This window comes from Lissotriton vulgaris, chromosome 3_1 (assembly GCF_964263255.1).
Source record: "Lissotriton vulgaris chromosome 3_1, aLisVul1.2, whole genome shotgun sequence".
Lineage (NCBI taxonomy): Eukaryota > Metazoa > Chordata > Amphibia > Caudata > Salamandridae > Lissotriton > Lissotriton vulgaris.
In genome coordinates, this window is record NC_141689.1 from 351,798,759 (window position 1) to 351,821,595 (window position 22,837).

Consider the following 22,837-nt stretch of genomic DNA (forward strand, 5'->3'; position numbering starts at 1 on the left):
TCTATCCATCCTTTTGACCATCTAGCCCTTTCACTCACCACTCATCAATCCTTACATCCACCTTTTCAATCACCCATCCATCCATCCATTCGCACTTTCGCTTATCAATTCATCAATCGATCCATCCTTTCACTCATCCATCTACCCATTCACTTGCCCATCATCTACCCTTCCACCCATACATCCATCTATTTACCTTTTCGCTCATCCATACTTTCACTCATTCACTCATCCATCCATCCTTTCTTTCATTATCTATCCATTCACCCTTTCAGTAATCCATCCAGACATTCACACATTCCTTTACTTATTTACTCACCCACCGTTTCACATTACTTGTGAGCTGAGCCTTTGTCTGCAGAGGCCCACCAAGAACTTCACGCTCGCTGTAGTTCCAAAAGAGAGGGGTGGGGTAGGGTTCACTATGCACCTACACATAAGCAATCTGAAAACGTAGAAGTCATGAATCAAGCATGATGGACAGTGCCAGGATGTGAGGTGACTGTGCCATGGTGTTGTTTCCAGGGCTTTAAGTGGTGTAAAGAAACTGGGGGGTCTCTTCAAAGTGTATGTTCGATGTAATTAAGGGCATGGTTTAAAACACTTGGCAAAAAATCTGCACTTAGCATAGTGTTCCGCCCAACTGATATTAAGTTGTTTCTGTAATTGCATCCAGATGTATAATACAGCAAGTATCATTACGCCAATAAGAAGCCAGGACTATTGGCTTTGTCAATAGTTGTTAGTTGCTAGCAGTAACCATGGCTTCCTTGAATATAATATTGAAAACGTGTCAGTTCTAAGATGATGAGATAGTCAAAGAACTATAACCGGTTCTTTTTAATTTGTTTTTCAGGCTTCTTTGAATAAACTGTTTTTTCACGTTGCAGCATGGGCGTTTTACCTTTTTTCTAACCGAATGCCCAACTGTACACTGAGGCAGGAGGAGGCCGCCACTGGCTTTAACACGCCAGACTGGCCCATTGTGAGCCTATTCCCAAGGATAGTGTGAAGAGCCTGGGAGTATGGCTGGACAACAAGCTCTCTTTCTCCACTCAGGCCACCAGGCTGTCTGCCACCTGTTTTGGCTTACTTAGATCACTAAGGAAGGTTCTTCCACTTCTGCCCCTTGATGCCAAGAAGGTGGCAGTACAAGGCCTCATTCAGGCCCGTCTGGACTCAAATAATGCTCTTTACCTAGGGGCACCCGAGATGACTCTTCGGAAGCTTCAGGTGGTACAAAATTGCGCGGCACGTACCATACTCCAGATTCCACGATCCCAGTCGGCCAGACATGGCCTGAAAAGCTTACACTGGTTGCCAGTAAGGCAGAGAGTGGCCTTCAAGGCACTGTGCATTACGCACCGGGCCTTTTGGAAGACCGGTTCAGCAATTAACAACAGCCTGGTCACCCCCTACCACCCTAACAGGAATCTGCGGTCCACGGGTGCCTTTCTGGCAGTTGTTCCTAGAGTGAAGAGAGCTAGGTCGGGGGGCAGGCTGTTCTCGCTGAACGCCGCCAAGCTCTGGAATGCCCTCCCCCTCACTCTTCGATCTACACCCGACCTGCTCTCATTCCGTAAGAAGCTGAAAACAGCCTTATTTGCCAAATCCCTCTAAGTTCCTGCACCCTCGGCCCTGTCAGATCTCTGTTTAATCTCAGCGCTTGGACGCCTCTGGGCAGCAATCGCGCTCAACAAATTGATAATAATAATAATAATAATAGTATGTGGCATTCATCAGCCGCATACAGAATGTCAATGGGCCGGTCGGGTGCTCTTGTGTTCAAGGAGGAGCACGAGGCGCCCCCATCAAGGGAGGGTGAGGCCTCTCACAGGGGAGCAGTGCTGCTCCCTGTCATGGCCAAAATTACGGACAAAAGGCGTCCGTAAAAGGGATCCTCATGGACAACGGACGTGAGGCCCAAATTACGGACGGTCCATGAAATTTACGGACGGTTGGTCACCCTAATAGGAGGGCCTCCGCCGAGAGCACCGCATGGAGCTTGCACCACGGGCATGTTGTAGATAATGGGTCAAAGCAGTAGAGATGCAGATAAGTGGAGGATTATGCCGCCAAGCAGTCAGATCCTCAAAGGTGTGTGGCCATCTTGGTTGTGCGCCACCTAGCGCCCTGTGTATCAGACTTTGTATCCTGTGGGGTGACACATGACCTAACTTTATCCTTTGCTGTATTTTTCCTTCATTTGACCAGAATTCTGCATTTGGGACAAATTTTTTTGGTGGGGGATGGGGCAAATTTCAATTCAGGAGTCAACTGTAAAGGCTGTGGGAGTGCAGTGTATGATGGATCCTCAATATATAATGGCTGAAACAAATAAGATTGACAAGGTGGCAATGTCCTGATTACTAACCAGTAAATCACATTACTCCAATTCTGAGGGCCTAATTATGAGTTTGGCGGTGTGGGAGCGGGCCGCTATGCCAGCACAGTGCTCCCAAGCCGTACTGACACCACCCACCAGATTATGAGTTTTTTCTCTTGCCAGGTGGGTGGTGGTTTGGTGGTCCCATGGCCGTGTCCATTAAAAAGGCAACTGAATGTTTCCTTACTGTCACAGTTTTCATGGCAGTCTCACCGCCATGAAAACTGTGGCGGTGAGTAAATTCACAATATGCTAGGCAATGCCGCAGAGGCACTGCCAGCATGTTAGGGCCTCTCACCTCTGTGTCACAAGTGCAGGATCCATGATCCCGGGTTGCGGCAGACACCACCACAGGTTCGAAGGTCTTGGACCACCAAACTCGTAATCAGCCCCTAAGTCTTGTTTGTCACAGCCCATGGGTTCCCCTCCCTCTAAAGATTAGCTACTGCTAGGTAGTGAACAAGTTGTCTTGTGAGTCCTTGGGATTCTTATAGGAGGAGTCAACATTTTTAAGAAAGATTCTAAAAAAAAAATTGTTTTTGCTTTTTCAAATGGGACAAGTGGATTACATGTCCCCTGGTGATGACTCACCTCATTCTCACTATGTAAAGAATGCAACAAGGACGGGTTGGTCTCTGAGATATGAGATTACTGGGAAGCAATAACGACATTTACTTTGTGTGCAGGAGTACATCTACTGGTCTAAATGCATGAATGTTTGTTTGTGTATCGAGTCCGTTATTTTATTTCAGTATTAAGTCATATTTTCAAGAAAATAATTCCCCTCATTCACAGCCAAATTAAAGGTATGATTTTCAAGTGAACTTTCTGCTTCTAGCTTTCAATTTAAACCCAGTGTAGTGAACACTTCTAAAATGTTAATCGATTTTAAAAATGTAAACTCAAATGTACATTTTTAAAATGGGTAAGTCAAAACTTTCTTTGTTGCCTGATGCCAGCAATTCTCGTTTTTTCATCCATTTTTCATATTTTTTTTGTGTCGGTTGGTGACTGTGCACACATATTTTGAGCTATGCGTACTCTGGATAGGCGACTGTACACTGTATTTTGAAAGAACAAACATATTTCACTCACTATAAAAAAGTTAGCTTGCATTTGAAAATTAACTTATTTTGTTAATCTTAATTAATGTGACTAGATTCACACATATGACTCAGGGATGTCACACGGGCCAGGAAGCCTCTGCGGTAGGGCTGGGGTGTGTGTTGTGCAGGGGTCCTCATTCACTCTAAAACCCTATAAATATCTGTGAGAGGCAGGAGCCTCAGAGGTCCCTCACCACATGATGCAGGAGGGGCCTCTGTTTTTACTTCTTGTCAGGAAACTGCACTCGGGGCTTCCAAACGCAGCTAAAACTAAATATCAGTACTTGCAGCAAACCACTTGCTTCCTTTGCTATTTTGCAAAAAAACTCTTCTCGTTTATGTTTCCTCAAGTCGCTTGTGAAAATTAGAAGCATAGCTCTTGCTGTGCTTTTTCCTGGGTGTTTTTCTTATATTTGCTTAGCTACAAGCTAGTGGCCCAGTTTGTATCAAAAGATCTCTCTAGTAGTGTGTAGAGTTAAAACAAAATAGCCTGGGCTCACCACAGTGAGTTTTCCTAGATGTACAAAAGGCCTTTGACTCCTTTGAATGACAGTTCAGACTAGAAATACTCAACAAAAAAAGGCTTGGCCCCAATTTCTGTGCGGGAAGATTCTGCAAGTCCCCAGTGACATGGAGTAGGGTGATGCACTGGTCTCCAGACTCTTCTTGCTGGGAGATGGTACTATTCAGGGGTGCCAATGGCATGCTGAGTTCAGGAATATCCGATATTAAGAGGTCTTCGATGGCACCGGGATGGGGAGGATCATATCTCTTTAAATGCTGTTGACTTGCTTTTGTATTTGGAAGATCTGGAAAGCTCCCTAGACAGAGTCCTGGATATTATTCGAGTATTTGGGATTGCTCTGGGTTCAAGGTGAAGTCCATAATTTACTCACTTACTGATTGGACACCGATGGGTGGATATCATGTTCCATTTCGTATACTGCCCTGGAGATTTAAATACTTTGTGATATACGCCCCTAGACATAAGACTATTTATGAACATTAACATTACAGTTGCCCTTTTAAAGCTTAGGCAAGATCTGTGTTGAAATGGAAGAAGCTACCTCTGTCTTTGCTAGGCCAAGCAGCACTGTCACATTTCACACAAGAAATAGCATGCATTAGACAGTATGAACGGGGAATGAATGTCTTGCGCTGCATCTCTCAGACTGCCTGAAGAATAGGCATTTCCCTCCTCCTGTCCTTTCTCTCTCTATCCTACATAACCCCTCCTTGTCAGACATCAGATGCTTGTCACCTGACATTGGAGTTCGTGTTTCTCAGATACCAGTAATTTCAGAAACCAAGCAGCCAAACATTCGAAAAGCTTTGAATCTGATTTGCCGATTGTTGGCCCGATGTAGGTGTCCATTTACCGACCGGTAACGGCCGATTTCGACCGTTACCGACCGGTAAATGGTCATTCCTGATGTAGGGGCCCTATTTTACCGATTCGGTAAATTTTCCGAATCTGTAAAATACCGAATCGGTATTTTTACCGATTCGGTAACTTTGAGATGTAGGTGGGACTCTTCTGAGTCCCACAGGCCTTACCGAATCGGTATTTTACCACCCAATCCTATTGGGTGGTAAAATACCAAATACAGGTGTGCATGCACATCTGTGCATGCACACCTGTGCAATGTGACACACAGACATGCCCTTTGGGCATGTCTGTGTGCCACATGGCACACAAGTCCGGAATTGGGGTGCTAGAGGGTGTCACAGTGACACCCCCTGCACCCTTGCAACAATCGGAATTTACCGAATCGGTAAATACTGATTCGGTATTCCACATTGCTTCCTATGGGCTTCAAGGCCCATAGGAATCAATGGGGGATACCGATTCGGTATTTACAGAATCGGTAAATACAGAATCTTACCGATTCGGTATTTACTGATTCTGAATTACCTACATTTCCTCACCTCCAATTTACCACTTCTTAAATACCGAATCGGTATGATTCGGTATTTAAGAAGTGGTAAATTAGAATTACCTACATCGGGCCCTGTGAGAGCTATCTGACTCTCGGAAGCCTTTTTTCCTGCAAGCGCATTGCCGCGCTGAATTGCTGAGCTCGGCTGAGCTCAGACGTAACTTGGGAAGATTACACGGAGCGGTGTTTCTATTTTGCTGATACCGCGTACTCTGTCATATCAGCGCCGAAAGCATTGTTTTTATTTTTTTGTCAGACTAAATTGTCGAAAGCGCGTGAAAGCGCTTCTTCAGTCAAAGACATAATATTTTGTTAGTAGCTTGATCGCTACAGGACCGCTATCAAAATAGGAGCGGAATGTGAGAGCCCCCATTGTTCTGCACATTTATGCGCTGTATTGAATTTCTTCACACAACACGCACGGAGTGCGTCCTAGAAAACTGAGGCTTTTTTTGGGGTGATTAATCTAAGGAATACACCAGAGTTTCGTGGATCTTGGAATATGAGCTGTTGAGAGGCTCGGATTGCTTTTGGGTTCACACAGACACGGACTACAGTAACCAGAAGGCCATCTGGTTTCAGATAAGTCCAAGGATTTGTTTTACTACAAAACCAACATTCTCAGTAATTTTGAGAATACCTATCACTGGCTTAAGTGATAGTAAAATTGCTGATTTTCTTTCTTTCCTTTATTTTTACATTTTGTGCCTTTTTCTATGAAGTATACTTGTGGCAGCCTAATATGTAAGTGTATATCCTCACACATATATATATTGATATACTATAGGAAGTGTGTACTGCATGTATGACGTATTGTAACTCCTCTGCAGGATTCACGGGCTATCTAGGAGTGCGGTCCACACAACTCCCAACCAGCTCTCTGCTGATCATTCAAGCTGCTGCAACGTTATTGATTCGTTTGTCCCTTTTTTCCCCTTTGTACCCCTTCCCCGGTTGTGGTACAGTCTCTTGAGTTTGCTAGTACTCGCAGGTAGTTCCATGTACGGGGAAAAGGAGAACTAGCCTCGTTCATCGCTCCCGCTTAGTGGTAACCTATATCGGAACAAGACAAGCACTATGTAAAATGGTTACAGTGCCTACCCTCCTGTACCTACAACTGCTCGTTGCTAGGTTCCTGATGATTCTTTTCAGAACGTTGGATATACATCTTTGTGCCTTGCTGTGGGATGGTGGGGCCTGCAGAATATCTCTTGAAAAGTTATGCATGGGAATATGTGATGGAGAACTGCACTACTAAAATCAAGGAGGTATTTCTAGGACCTCACGATCATTCTGGTAAATGAATGGGCTTTTGAGCAGATATAGAGGAACCATTGGTTCACACTGATAGATTTTTATAGGGGTCAGGGGATTTTGGTGCAAGCTCTATGGGAAACAAGAAGATTGAGCATCTTCTACATACTACACAGGCAGAAGACAGGGAAGATGTCCTTACATCTCTTTGGCAGTTAATTCCATCCTGCCTTGCATCTGGTCGGACCATTCATTGATTAATTTCTCCATGACCATTGCAAAAAATAGCAAATCTTCGCCCCAACTAGGTGGGAAGGCAAGAATGTGGAAGAAGGTTGACATTCCGGCCTTTCTCCAACTGCTGACCTCTACTTGCCCTATACTCGATCTAGACATTGAGAAATCAGAAGAGGTCTTCACCGAATGGCTACTTCAGGCAGCTGAAGTCCATGCCCCCTGTGTTAACTTCTCCCGCTCCCGCCCCAACGATGCTCACAGGTGGTTTACACCTCACCTAAAAGCCCTTAAACTTAAAGTCCGCCAAATGGAGCGCAAATGGCGCGTAGCCTATTCAGAACATGACAGAGCCAACTTTCGCAAAGCCCGCAGGGAATACCAAAATCTCCTCCTCACAAGCAAAACTGATTATTTTTCTGATAAAATTCTCAAGGCTCAAAATAAGTCAAAAGAGCTGTTCAACATTGTGGAAAATCTCAGCTCTAGCGACAGAACTTCTCTTCCTATTGTACCTACCCAAGAGCTCTGCAACACACTTAACTCTTTTTTCTTTGATAAAATTTGTAAGATCAAACAAAGTATTCCCACTACTCAACCCCCTCTTTTGTTTGCTGACACTTGTTACAATCCTGTCACTTTAGATTCCTACCCCCTCATAGATAATATCAAACTACTCAAATTATTAACCAAAGTTAAAACTGTCTCCCCTGATGACACTTGCCCCCCTCACATCCTGAAAGAAGTGGGCACCAATCTTCCTGGATGCTTACTTTCTTTTTTGAATGGATCACTTGTACAGGGCAAAGTCCCATGCAACCTGAAAAAAGCTCTCCTCGTTCCCCTCATAAAAAAGGCAGGAGCTAACCCGCTAGATCCCATCAACTACAGACCCATATCGCTGTTGCCATACTGTGCCAAACTGCTGGAGTCACATGTCTGTGAAACTATCTCCAGCTTCCTGGAAAAATCTGAGTATCTGGCACCGAATCAAGCAGGGTTCCGTCCTTGCCATTCCACCGAGGCGGTTATCCTCTCGGTGTTAAATACTTTGAGGCGCAATGCAGATGCAGGAATCCATCAGGCGCTCGTTCTACTGGACCTCTCTGCTGCGTTCGACACGGTCGACCACACCATCCTGGTCGACCGTGTCGAGCAGGCAGGTCTCAGGGGCCCCGCATTGAGCTGGATCCGCTCTTTCATCTCGGGCCGCACACAATCGGTCAGACTAGGTTCATTTTCTGCTCCCACTATACCTACCACCTGCGGGGTGCCACAGGGTTCCTCATTATCTCCCCTCCTCTTTAATGTCTACCTTCGCCCTCTCCTGCACTCCCTGCGGAACGCTAATGTCACCATCTTTAACTACGCGGATGATTTGCAGCTCATCTTCCCTCTCAACACCATGGACTCAGTGGGCGAATTCCAAAGAACTATGTCCCACATACTGAGTTGGATGAGCTGCAATCATCTGAAGCTCAACCCGGGCAAGACTGAGCTGGTCCTGCCCGGACAGAGCCCACTTAGTTGGAATTCCAACTTCTGGCCCACCAACATGGGAGCGCCTCCTACTAAGTCCCCCGTGGTTAAAAGCCTAGGCATTCTCATCAGCGAGGATCTCTCGCTAAAAAGACAGGTTGGAGCGGTGGTATCTTCCAGCATCTTCCAATTGAGGAAAATAAGAAAAATTGCTCGTTTCTTTTCTTCAGCAGCGCTCACTCAGATCGTCCTCTCCTTGGTTCTGTCCAGGCTGGACTTCTCTAACAGCCTTTACCTTGGCCTCCAAATCGGTGAGCTGAAACGTCTCCAGCTTGTCCAGAACCAAGCCGCTAGGCTCCTCCTGAACATATCCAGGAGGCAATCAATCAGACCTGGCCTCAAGCAGCTACACTGGTTGCCAGTTGAGCAACGTGTGGCCTTCAAGGCTGGGTGCATTCTGTTCAGGTCCCTGAATGACTCTGGCCCTTCTTTTGTCAGAGATCTATTCAAAAAATACTGCCCCTCGCGTCACCTTCGATCCACCTATAAATCACTTCTGACTGTACCTTCATTCAAAAGGAAACGCCTTGGTGGCAGCTGCTTCGACCATCAAGCTGCTGCTCTTTGGAATTATTTTCCTCTTCATATAAAGCAGAATGATAACATCCTCAGCTTTAGACGATCTCTGAAAACCTGGCTGTTTTCTCAAGCTTACTACTGACAGCACTACTCTGTTTCTTGACTGCCCTGCCTGGTTCTTCCTATAGCGCCATGAAGCCTTCGGGCGTACGAGCGCTCAATAAATCCCAACTAACATTAACATTAACATACTGTCAATCGGAAGGACAAAGGCAATAATGTATGAAGCTCCCTTGTGTAATTCTAAAGACATGTTTGGATTTAGGGCATTCAGTAAATGGTAGACATATTAAAATTGAGCAATCTCTGGGAAGAGAGTGTAATGAAACAATTGATGCCCTTAAGTCTGAATATAGGCTGATGGATTTTCATATGTTTAAGTATGAAGCGAAAACGCGCCCCCTTTAAGGATATTGAGGATCTACTGAGGTTTTGGAAAGCTCTCTCTTTGAATAGAGGTTGCCTTCTTTTGAACTCCTGGACAAGGCAATCTCACAAATATATAGACCCCCAAGAAATAATGATTTGGATGATCTAGGAAAGCTAAATGACAAGGTGGAAGTGGATCTGGCAAATGCACGTTTTCCCACTTGTTGATAATCTACTCTGGTTTCCAATTAGTCCATCTTAAAATATGGTATCATGTCCACTGCACAATGACACAATTCATTGTTAAGATTTGGTGGGGAGAAGACACCCTATGTCTTTGGGGATGTGGACAGAAAGTTATGTTTTTTCATATATTGTATGACTGTCCCAGGATAAGGGACTTCAAGAGAGAAGTGCTGAAGTAGTTAGCTGTTGTAAGGAAGTAATATACAAGAAAGAAACGGAAGGTGCACACAATTAGAGTCAGTAGAAATAGTGTATTAAAGTTTCTTCTTCTTTATTCAACAGTATTCATAGGACATAGGCACAGCCAACGCGTTTCGTTCCATTTGCCTTTTAGGAACTTCGTCAGGGCTGTAAAAAGTTACAAACATATATATATATATAAATATACATTTAAAATGACACATATACACAAAGAAATAATCACAATGGACTAAATACAACTGGCCCAAACACACACAGACTAACAGGACTTACTGTCTACAAAAGACTAGTGACAAAATTTAAAATACAGCAGCTACACTAACTTAATAGAATGTATTACAAAGTGTTCTGCCACTTGTGTGAAAAAACTTTGTACAAAATTATTTACAAAGATTTACAGTTAAAGAGGGCTGAAGTAGGTTGTTCTAACCACAATAAAGTACACAATCATGTAAATCCATAATAAAGTGGCTTTAAGTATGGAAAGCCACTTTATTATGGATTTACAACTTGTAAGTCATACTAACACCTTTGGATCAATCCTAGAACAAACAATCTTGGTAATGTAGTCTTCTTTTCTCCCTGAAAGCTCATCCTTTTCCCTTAAATTGCTTAATAAACTCTCTTTTCATGATTGTGTACTTTATTGTGGTTAGAACAACCTACTTTGTGTATATGTGTCATTTTAAATGTATATTTATGTATATATATGTTTGTAACTTTTTACAGCCCTGACGAAGTTCCTAAAAGGCAAATGGAACGAAACGCGTTGGCTGTGCCTATGTCCTATGAATACTGTTGAATAAAGAAGAAGAAACTTTAATACACTATTTCTACTGACTCTAATTGTGTGCACCTTCCGTTTCTTTCTTGTATATCCTTGACCCATACACCCAACGGTAGCAGGTGTAGGAAGAAGTTTGCACCATCCAAAATCAAGAACTAAATGATCCGTAGTGCTTGACCTGGTCTGCTGCCTTGGTCATTTGAAGTTTTGCTGGTTGTAAGGAAGTAGTTCCTAGGGTGGAGCTGTTGGGCTCACATGGAGATTCCATCTGCTTGAAATATGATAGCCTTTTCTATAATCTGGGTTTTATGGTTGTCAAAAGGAATCTGGTGGGACTTGAATTGACACATGATGATGGTGCATGATGATGGGAGAGGTAGTGTGCAGGTGGGGATGCACAAGGAAATTTTCTTAAATCTGGAAGTAGTGAGGTTACCACAATTTGGAATGATGGAAAAGGAAGAGAGTTGCTTGACATTGTGCGTTTCTGATATTTGCAATGATATGCACAGTATGAATGAATGAATAAATGAATGAAACAGACTTGCAGAGTGCAGCAATTGTCAATGGCGTCAAGGCGCTGATAGCAGATTAGTCTTCGATGGGTGGGGGGGATGAGAAGGAGCTAACTGTTGCCCATTACAGAGTGAAGAGCCAGGTCTTTAAGACCTTGTGGAATAGGTCGTGAGATTGAAGACTGGAATTCGAAGGGGGAAGCTAGTTCTACAATTTGCACACAGCCACTGAGAAAGCTCTGCCACCCCACCTTGATATTTAATACCTAGGAATACTTAAGAGATGTCTATCACAGGATCACAACTGTCTAGAGGGAGTGTAGCGTTGGAAAAGATTCCTGGGTTGTTTAGGGCCTCTGTTGTCAAGGGCATTATGAACCATGCAAATAGCCTTAAAGGTGAAAAGTCAGAAAAGCCAGAAAAGTTTCCAAATCCCCTCAGAAACCGACTGAAATTTCAGGATGTCAAGAAGCAGTCTTGCTGCAGCGTTCTGAACAAGCTACCGTAATATACAGTTAGAGGCCATTAAAATAATCTAACCTGAACATGATGAGTGCCAGAGCCACTTGTTTACGTGCATGAAGAGGGAAGAAGGGAAACACTTTCTTCAGGGATTTAATTATCAAAAACAGTTAGAGGCTGTCCTATTTAACTGTAAGTCAAACAGTAGATTTTTATTGACCAGTACTCCAAGATTACTTGCCGAGTCTGTTAGAGTGGGAAAGGCCCCCAATCTGTCCGGCCACCACAGATAGGACAACACGGAAGGTTGACTGCCGAAGATCAGGACCTTGGTCTTGCCCCCAATCAGTTGTGGGTTGTTTCTCTCCATCCATATGGCCACTGCCTTAACAGTTTGGAGGTAGTCGCATCGATGTTCCTCGAGAAAGACACGATGATTTGGGTGTCATCAGCACAGGAGAACATGAATGTGCATGTGACCTCATAATGTGGCTGCTAATGTGATTGTTAGTAGCCTGCATTTTTTTGGTAGGCTGCGGTTTTGTTGATATTTGTTACAAATATGCTTAAAATGATGTTTATTGTGATTTGATGGTAGCTTGAGAACAACAACTGTTTAAAAATAGGTTGACAACACAATTTAATGAATGCATTTTTTTATTATCATTTTTTGTTACTAATTATTTTACAGTTACATAAATTCAAAAAATAAATTCTAGGTAGCTGTCGGAAATTGGGTTACTGGTTAAGTGGGGAGCTGAAACCCTCATCAAGCATCAATCACAATTCTTGTCATGGAGAAGTACCAAGCAGCCCTAAATTAACCTGTGCTTCACCCTCTAGAAGCTTGGCAAAAAAGTAGTCAGGCTTAACTTAGAGGCAATGTTTACAGTATTTTTTGCGTCACTTCAAACAGTAATAAAGTGAAAACGCGCACGTCCGCGCTCTCCTCAACTAAGGTGAAACTACAGCCCTCATTCACTACTGTCTCCCACCGCACCTTATGCACAAGACTCCATGACGCCAGCATCCACGACAAAGCCCTGGAGGGGATTCGCTCCTCCCTCACCAGCCGAACAGAGATCAGCTTCGGAGTACCTCATGGCTCCTTCCTGAGCCCCACACTTTTCAACATCTACATGGCTCTACTCGCAGCCATCGTCCGGAACCACGGACTCAACATCGTCCCCTACACCGGCGACACCCAGCAGATTCTCTTCCTCACCAATGAATATAAAGTCTCCAAGAACAACTTTCACAACGGAGTGAAGGCTGTCGCCACCTGGATGAGGAACAGATGCCCTAAGCTCAACTCAGACAAGACAGAAGTCCTCATCATGGGTTCCACCCCCTCCACCTGCGATGATTCCTGATGGCCTGCTGTACTTGGAGCTCCCCTCTCACAGGAAGACCACACTTGGAACCTCTGAATCATACTGGACTCCTCGCTCACCATGAACCACCAGATCAATGTCATCTCATCATCCTGTTTCCACACGCTACACCTGTTCTGAAAGGTCTTCAAATGGATCCTCACTGAGTCCAGAAAAACTGTGACCCACGCAGTTATCAGTAGCAGAATTGACTATGGCAACGCACTCTACACCGGCATCACCCAGAAACTCCTTAGGAAACTGCAGAACATTCAGAACGCCTTTGCCAAACTCATCCTCAACATCCTCCACTGCAGCCACATGTCCAGCCACCTAAGAGAGCTCCACTGGCTCCCAGTCAACAAAAGAATCACTTTCAAGCTCCTCACATACGCTTACTAAGCCCTACACGACTCGGGCCTGAAAACCTCAACTACAGGCTCACATTCCACGAGACTTCAGCTTTGACCAACTGGCCTGGTTACCGTCTCACGAATCTGCTAGAACACAGCCATAGGAGGATCCTTCTCCTACCTCGGAGCAAAGACCTGGAACACCCTGCCCTTCCAACTCAGGCAATCTCTGTCATTTCCTCAGTTCAGGAAGGACCTCAAGACCTGGCTCTTCGACTGAATCACAGCACCCTCGATAGACCAGCGGCTTCTCCCTACGTCACCTCAGCACCGTGAGACCCTTACGGGGGAGCAGTCGCACTATACAAGCCATTGATTGATTGATTGTGTGCTCTACAGAGGCGCTGAGAAGGTGAGAGGAAGGCACTCGCTCCAGATGGAGATTGACACACACATGCACACACACATACAAGTTAAATGAAAAGTAAATGCACATTAAAGTAACAAGTGGAGGAAAATTAATTGTTACTTCATGAAGGACAGTTTGTTAATGAAATCACAGCAGATGTCTATTTGTGTAACCAGTCACAGAACTGAACCCGTTGGTGCAGTGGGAAATAGCAAAATGTGTCCTTATAAAGCCAAAAAGTACCAGCCTGCGAATATAAGAACTTTAACTATGCAAATCACGATTTTAATATTATATCACACATAGTATAAAATATTCTACCACATAAAGCTTCAGTGTTTACGATTAAACAAATGTTTTCAAACTGTATATTGCAATCAGGAAGTACCTAACCTTGTGCAAATACGTGTTTGAATAACTTTCTATCAGAATGGGGAACACCATACTCAGCTGGTAAAAGTATTACAGTACATCTCAAAAGAATAACTCTGTCCTTATCAAGCCTCAAATGTGTCCAACATTTTAAGCCATACACTGTCTCCCATGCAGCCTTTATATCTGTTGGTTATTTGCACATAGCTTTACAGATGCTGCGGAGAGAAGAATAAACACTATGGATTACTTCACAAAATTGTGCTCCCATGTCGTCGTCGGTCGAAGCAGGCCCGTCCCGCAGCGGGGCGGGAAGAACCCGATGATGAAGCATGCCATGAAGGGACCTCTTGGTGGGTGAGTGTTATTTTAACAAAATAATGTGTTTTCCTATACATACTTAGGAAAACCGAACAGTGCTCTCAAGTACTGATCTAGGAAGGATATTATTATTTCAGTTCTTAAGGGTGGACATTGTTTGTTTTTTCATGATTTACACAGGAGGGCGAGTCCACTACCTATTGAACCCCTTCACTCCTTTTTCTTATTTACATGTATCTCACACAATAACGTCAGGTTTTGGTGATTGATATTTTTGTCCATGAAAAGGTACACTGTTTGAAAGTGTGATACCAAACGATAAAGTGGGGCCAGCATCAGTTTATTGTGTTGATACACATGACTTTGAGCTTTTAATAATGTGCTGTAATCACATGCTAGCTAGCAACACTTAAAAATGTCCCTTAGAAATTCTTGCTTGCAAGCATACATTAACAATGTATGTGCAGTGTTCATTTGACAGCTTGCTCTGGGCCTTTGACGCGGACCTGTGTAGCCACATCCGGGCTCTCGTAACAAAGCCTAGTGTGTGCCCTATGACACTATGCTCAGTAAATATGGTATTTAGCATCTTGCATCAATGTGCTCCTATGCAAAAACTAGCGACATATTATGGTGCCTTACAGTGGTACATTCTTAAAACTGGTGCCTTAGTCCTTTTTTGACAAAGGTCAGAAGTTACAATAGCCTATATATTAACTCGTTCTACACAAATGAAACAATCTTTAAGAAAAACTGAATTTCTTTGACTAGTTGATTTTGAATAAATATACAGAGGAAATTAAGCTCTATGCCTGGTTTCCTTCTGGTATGAAGATTTCCCATAATCACATTTATTGATTTGCAAACATTGTTTGCACAGAGCTTTTCGTTTGCGACAAATGAACATTAAAGTAGCTGAAGTCAGCCACCTCATCTTTTTCTATGGCATCCACCAACTCTCCTTCCAGAGAGGAAATATAAGTAATTAGCCACAGGCACTTCTAAAAATTAGTAAAGAAATGAGAGAGGACCCCACTTGTTCCAGGGAACAGGGTACTTGAAACACTTAGAGGTAAAAGACTATCCCTGGAAAGATATGTCTCATAGAGGACTGGTAACTCACTACCATGAATTCTGTCACACTCACTCAGCACATATATTCGATCTCTTATTCAAATCATTGGTCACGGACCAATTTATAACATTTACAGTCTATTTATTTAAAATCAGTGGTTAAAATTTCAGTGTGGAATCGATCGGATCCTACTGAAAACATAAAATACATAAGCATTTAATGATGCTAGTAATAAAAAGGAGAAAATTTGTTATATATAAAAAGAAAAAACGTAATACATTTACATTTAAACAACATATGAGAAACCAAGGAAAAAAGTGCATTTGTATAAATCGTCAAAACATACAATCAATTACAAATACATAAGCAAACGAAACCCCCTACTGTAGATAAAGCACCTGTTATTCGCTACAGATTATGAGATTCAAAAAGCCTTTATACAATTTCATTAGAGCTTCTAGTGTCCCATAATATAGTACATATAGAGTCTCTATGGCTCCATTTGAATTCTATAGTGGAAGAATTGCGTCGACGCGTTTCGGTGTTTCAACCTTGCGAGTGTGGTCACACCTTCTTCAGGACAGAATAGATATACTTGGGGTCATCTGGTACATTAGACCGGTGTTCTATCTGTGTATTGAAAAAATATGTCCGTCAATACATTTTAATATATATATATATTGACCTAGTAATACACTATTGCACTCACCACTTTCCATGTAGCTTTTTATCAATTACTCGCCATACTCCATAAATTCATAAGGTAGTATCAACCTTGGTCTATACGAATTGTATCCTCAGGGTACTCCTGCCCTCTATTGTATATATCTTATATTTTCCATTTTTTACGATATCACAGGGTACATTGTACATTGTTTCCTTAGGGTACTCCTGCCCTCTGTTACTTGTATCTTACTTTTTCCATTTCTTAAAATTTCACAGGGTACATTATATATTGCTCGGTGTCGAGTCCCTCCGTTATACTGTAGTCTATGACCAATTACCGCTCTCACAATCATATCAGCACCCTAATTATACTAACCTCTTCTATATGAAGGCTGTTTTTTTCAGGTTATTCATTGGTTGAATCTTCACTTTTAATCATACCATGCAGTCAGCCAGTCCTCAGGATTGGTGTGGGATCTGATATGGGGGTGAATTAATGTGTGATTAGCGGTTGTTTTCCTGTAGTCTGCGCCTATTGCTCTCTTTTTTAACTTAGGTCAAGCAAGAACGGATGATCTTATATTTACCGATTTATTTTAGATGCAAATGGGTAAAAAATTCTCCTCCTTTGTTTCTTATTCACTTATTCAGATATAGGATTTTCGGATATTGGTTCTATTAAAAGCTCCAGTTGGAGTTGGTTGTTTGTCTCACTGTGGAGCCCCTAATGGAGATAAATGTGGAAGGACTCCTTATTATCTAGCTCTCGGGTTATAATTAGATTTTTTTTAAATTAGACCTAAAGTTTTCCTCTAAATACATTCTTCAACTCATACATACCTCGTATAGTTAAGGGTATGTCCTTCCCCGTGGTTTCGCTTTGTTTACGTACTGTTGGTCATGTTTTACTTCCGATTCTTTGAACTAGATATGTTCTGCGGGGGAAGTGATAGTAATACATGTAATTTATGCCGGTCATTTATTCATGGTCTAGTTCTAATACTAAGCGTTTCATCTATATGGCCCTAATTGTGGAGAGGTGTCGAACATTAAGCCTTTTCTCAATGTGTCAGTTGCAAGGCATGTGTGTTTACGATGCAATTGATACCACAGCGTTTATCTGGCCAATTTATTTGCCAACTCCTACGTTCATTGGGTCTATCTTTCAGTTATGTGTCCCCTCATGAACGAGTTATCCCTGATCCCATCAGTCGGTTTCCCTTTGAAGGTTTTGTTTAACAGTTAGAACCAGCCGATTGTCTATGTCAGTCAGGCAACTAGGTAACATATCCTAACATTGTCCTGTTGTGTTATTCTTTACCTCCCACCCCTCTTTGGTCTACACTAAGTGATATCGGGTGATGTTAGATTCTATGTCCCTCAATTTATATTACCCGCCGAACTGCTCTGCTCGTCTATCTTATTTAACGCTACCCGCCGTATTCTCTTAAAACGATCTACCGTTCCTCGAGCGATTTCTTGCTTACCTTATTTATGGATCGTAGTAGCACCACCACGGGTTCGTCCGGTCTCGTTTCCTGCTTTCAGTTTAGAGATGTTTCCCGTTCTATTTATATTAACACCTGTGGTGTGGCGTTTTCCTCTGTCCGGCGCCCATGCGTAAAGGGAATAACTTTCCCTATTATTGCGGCGGCCATCTTATCACGGAGTTCTACCCGGGTTCTACCAGGTATTGCCTGAATATCATTTTTGTATGGATTAACCAGTTAGCTATCCCTGGGTACTCTCTTCGAATTTATTTATCTAATTGCTTAATTCATTTTTAATGTAGGGATTAGATTTAGAGGGCTATATTGATGCCATTTGTCATCCTATCTGCGCATGCGTACCGCGTATTTATAACCTGATTGTGGCGATCACCCTATCGGGGTATACATTTCATTTAGTTTAATAATTTCTTATGTTGAACTGTGTATAAGTTTAACGTTAATCTTGTTTATTATAAATCGACGAAACTCACGAGGATTAAAGCATGTTACGACCCAAGCTGATCTCTTAAGATAATTGAGACACCATCTTTCCAGCCTGCTTTCTCATTTGTTGGCCCTCTAAAGCCCTAAAACTGTATAGCCAATAAATCGCATTATTATTTTATCAGTTTCCTTAATGTCTTCGGTTGTGGCTATTGAGTTACCTGTATGTGGCTAGCGACCTGGGGCCACAGGGTATTGTGTTTTATTGATGTCAGTTTTATCAGAGCAAATCGCTTAACTCTTTGCTACTGGACTGCCTCTTTTGTTTAAATCAAGGTGTCCCAATCCTCTCTAGTGTTCAGGCCATTTTTAATAGTATTAAATTTTAGTATATACCACTGTTCATTGGAAAGAAGAACAACACAGGGAGACAGATATGAAATGGGTAATACTCGAAAAGATTCAAGAACATACCAGAATGGGTAATAGTACCAGGAGACGTAAACAACAAGAACAGTGGTATCAGCTTGGGTCGTAACATGCTTTAATCCTCGTGAGTTTCGTCGATTTATAATAAACAAGATTAACGTTAAACTTATACACAGTTCAACATAAGAAATTTTTTAACTAAGTGAAATGTATACCCCGATAGGGTGATCGCCACAATCAGGTTATAAATACACCTCTACACAATTAGGGCCATATAGATGAAACGCTTAGTATTAGAACTAGACCATGAATAAATGACCGGCATAAATTATATGTATTACTATCTCTTCCCCCGCAGAACATATCTAGTTCAAAGAATCGGAAGTAAAACGTGACCAACAGTACGTAAACAAAGGGAAACCACGGGGAAGGACATACCCTTAACTCTACGAGGTATGTATGAGTTGAAGAATGTATTTAGAGGAAAACTTTAGGTCTAATTTAAAAAAAATCGAAGTATAACCCGAGAGCTAGATAATAAGGAGTCCTTCCACATTTATCTCCATTAGGGGCTCCACAGTGAGACAAACGACCAACTCCAACTGGAGCTGTTAATAGAACCAATATCCGAAAATCCTATATCTGAATAAGTGAATAAGAAACAAAGGAGGAGAATTTTTTACCCATTTGCATCTGAAAAAAAATCGGTAAATATAAGATCATCCGTTCTTGCTTGACCTAAGTTAAAAAAAGAGAGCAATAGGCGCAGACTACAGGAAAACAACCGCTAATCACACATTAATTCACCCCATATCAGATCCCACACCAACCCTGAGGACTGGCTGACTGCATGGTATGATTAAAAGTGAAGATTCAACCAATGAATAACCTGAAAAAAACAGCCTTCATATAGAAGAGGTTAGTATAATTAGGGTGCTGATATGATTGTGAGAGCGGTAATTGGTCATAGACTACAGTATAACGGAGGGACTCGACACCGAGCAATATATAATGTACCCAGTGAAATTTTAAGAAATGGAAAAAGTAAGATACAAGTAACAGAGGGCAGGAGTGCCCTAAGGAAACAATGTACAATGTACCCTGTGATATCGTAAAAAATGGAAAATATAAGATATATACCATGGAGGGCAGGAGTACCCGGAGGATACAATTCGTATAGACCAAAGTTGATACTACCATATGAATTTATGGAGTATGGCGAGTAATTGATAAAAAGCTACATGGAAAGTGTTGAGTGCAATAGTGTATTACTAGGTCAATATATATATATTAAAATGTATTGACGGACATATTTTTTCAATACACAGATAGAACACCGGTATAACGTACCAGATGACCCCAAGTATATCTATTCTGTCCTGAAGAAGGTGTGACCACACTCGCAAGGTTGAAACACCGAAACGCGTCGACGCAATTCTTCCACTATAGAATTCAAATGGAGCCATAGAGACTCTATATGTACTATATTATAGGACACTAGAAGCTCTAATGAAATTGAATAAAGGCTTTTTGAATCTCATAATGTGTAGCGAATAACAGGTGCTTTATCTACAGTAGGGGGTTTTGTTTGCTTATGTATTCGTAATTGTTTGCATGTTTTGACGATTTATACAAATGTACTTTTTTCCTTGGTTTCTCATATGTTGTATAAATGTAATTGTATTACGTTTTTTCTTTTTATATATAACAAATGTTCTCCTTTTTATTACTAGTATCATTAAATGCTTATGTATTTTATGTTTTCAGTAGGATCCGATCGATTCCACACTGAAATTTTAACCACTGATTTTAAATAAATAGACTGTAAATGTTATAAATGAGTCCGTGACCAATGATTTGAATAATAGATCGAATATATGTGCTGAGTGAGTGTGACAGAATTCATGGTAGTGAGTTACCAGTCCTCTATGAGACATATCTTTCCAGGGATAGTCTTTTACCTCTAAGTACTTCTAAAAATTACTCTACAATTTTGGCAAGTGTAATCTTTAAATGGTGAACTCTGGAACTGGCAATAAAGTGTCATTATTTTTGTATGGCACCTTTATGTGGAATATATCTTTTCTGACTAATTTATTAGTATTCCACACTGCAAATTCTTTTGTATTCCACATGGAAAGGTACTTTTCAATGCTGTCACCAAATGGTGGGCTCTCCTTTTCTAGTTATAGTTAATGTGAATGAAGAAGCCAAAGTTAAAAGGGAAAGTGACACGATTTCAGACCACTGTACAGCTTACGTTGTGGCTGTTACACTTGATGGCACATATGATTCTGTGGTCATGCTTACTGAGGCAATGCTGAACTAACTGAGCTGGCACGTGCATCATCTTTGATTGCTTTGCTGCCACAACCCCCTGGGACTCATAGTGGTAACAGGTATTTTGCTCATTTGGAAGACTACTACAGAGTGATGGAATAGAAAGATCGTACAGTTGCAAATGCCTATGAAGATGTGCTGTACTGTCCCTGCACACAAAGCGGCAGGACACCTGTTGCATTTACCAAGGCACTGTCTTGTATGTGCTGCAGCTTCAGGATTAGCATGCCTCTATCATTTTGGTAAGTGGCGGCCGGCACAGGTAAGAGCGGTGCATGAGGCGGGGTAGGGTGGGGGTGGGAAAGTCGACAGATGGCGGGATACATAGAAATGAATAAAGAAAAAAAATGACTTACCTTGCGTTCGCCACATCGCCGACTCAGCGATGCGGCAAGCTCAAGGTAAGAGGTTTTATTTTATTTCTACTTATCCCATCGTCTTTCGACTTCCTAACCCACCCTGCCCCGGCACGGCCCGCCCAAATACTCATCACTCTTACCTGTGCCGGCCGCCACTGGTTTTGGGCTGTGCCAAGAGATAAATATGGCTGCCAATCGAAAGACTCATAAGCATGAACTGTTCGTGTACAATCTCTGCAGTCCGCAAATACAGGAGATGAAGTTCTAAAAACAAAAATGCATATTTAGGGCTTTAGCATTACCTAGCATGCCTCATGGTGCATTTTATTGTGTTTGAGGAAGGAGGTAAAAGGAAAAATCCATATTATGCCGCAATATGAGACCTGCATTTGTGCTTTGAATAATGCTCTGAAAGCTGCTACCTTCTGTTAAGCATGTGTGCCCAATTTGTGCATCTACACATTGCACAACATATTGGCATACTAATAAAGAACAATGGGTCTGATGATTCAAAGTGTTTATCCTTGTCTATGGGGAATGCCTTGATACAAAAGGGCCATATTCACCTACAAACCCGGATATTGCCATTGCAATTCCCCCTGACTATATCATCTTTAGGCAGGATAGATTGAAGGGGAGGGGCGGGGTGTGGCACTTGTGGTGAATAAACTGGTCGCGTGCTCTATTATTCCTATCCCCCGCGGCGGGATGCCTGGCTTTCACCTTGGGGATGCCCAGTACGGGTTATCTCACAGGGAAAAGCCAGGACGGGTTCCCAATGCAAGCGCCGGGACACCCCGTTGGGGTAGCCGTGCGCTATATAAGATACACTATATATATATATATATATATATATATATATATATATATATATATATATTTATATATATATATATATATATATTTATATATATATATATATATATATATATATATATATATATATATATATATATATATATATATATATATATATATATATATATATATATATATATATATATATATATATATATATGTAATTACAGGTTCTGAATCTTTGGCCTTCTCCATAGCGTTATCGCCTCACCAATCTTTTAAAGGGCTCCTAGTTTACAGGCCCCCTGGATCGGTGGGCTCTTTCTTTGAAGAGCTCCAGTCGGTAGTCTCAGCATTGGTGTTGAGATCCGAGCATTGTGTATTGGCGGGGGACTTTAATTTCCATATGGATGATGGGTTGGATGCGGACACGATCAAAATGATTCATGTTACGGCTCCCTTAGACCTCTCTCCTTATCTCTTTGGACCGACTCATGAAAAAGGCCACACCCTGGATCAGGTCTTTTCCACTACCCTCGTTGAGATGTCGGCACTTTTGCCGGTGCTCTGGTCGGATCACTGGCTGGTCAAATTTCATGTGTTGGGTGCAAAAAACCATCTAGTGCTGCTCTTCTGCGGCCGTGTCAAGCACCGAGGGCGTATCATCAGGTGACCCCGGAAATGCTGGCACAGGCATGTCTGGATCATCCCTGTTTTATGTCAGGCGACCTGGAAAGGGATTTAGAGTCTCTGCAAGCATGGCTGACGGATAGGCTTGACGACCTTGCCC

General features: G+C 42.2%; 1 protein-coding gene across 8 annotated transcripts in view; it reads right to left on the bottom strand.

Annotated features, from left to right (window-relative positions):
* FYB1 (FYN binding protein 1) overlaps window positions 1-22,837 on the bottom strand; it is a 706,027-nt gene that overhangs the window by 286,113 nt on the left and 397,077 nt on the right. The gene's annotated exons all lie outside the window — the stretch shown is intronic.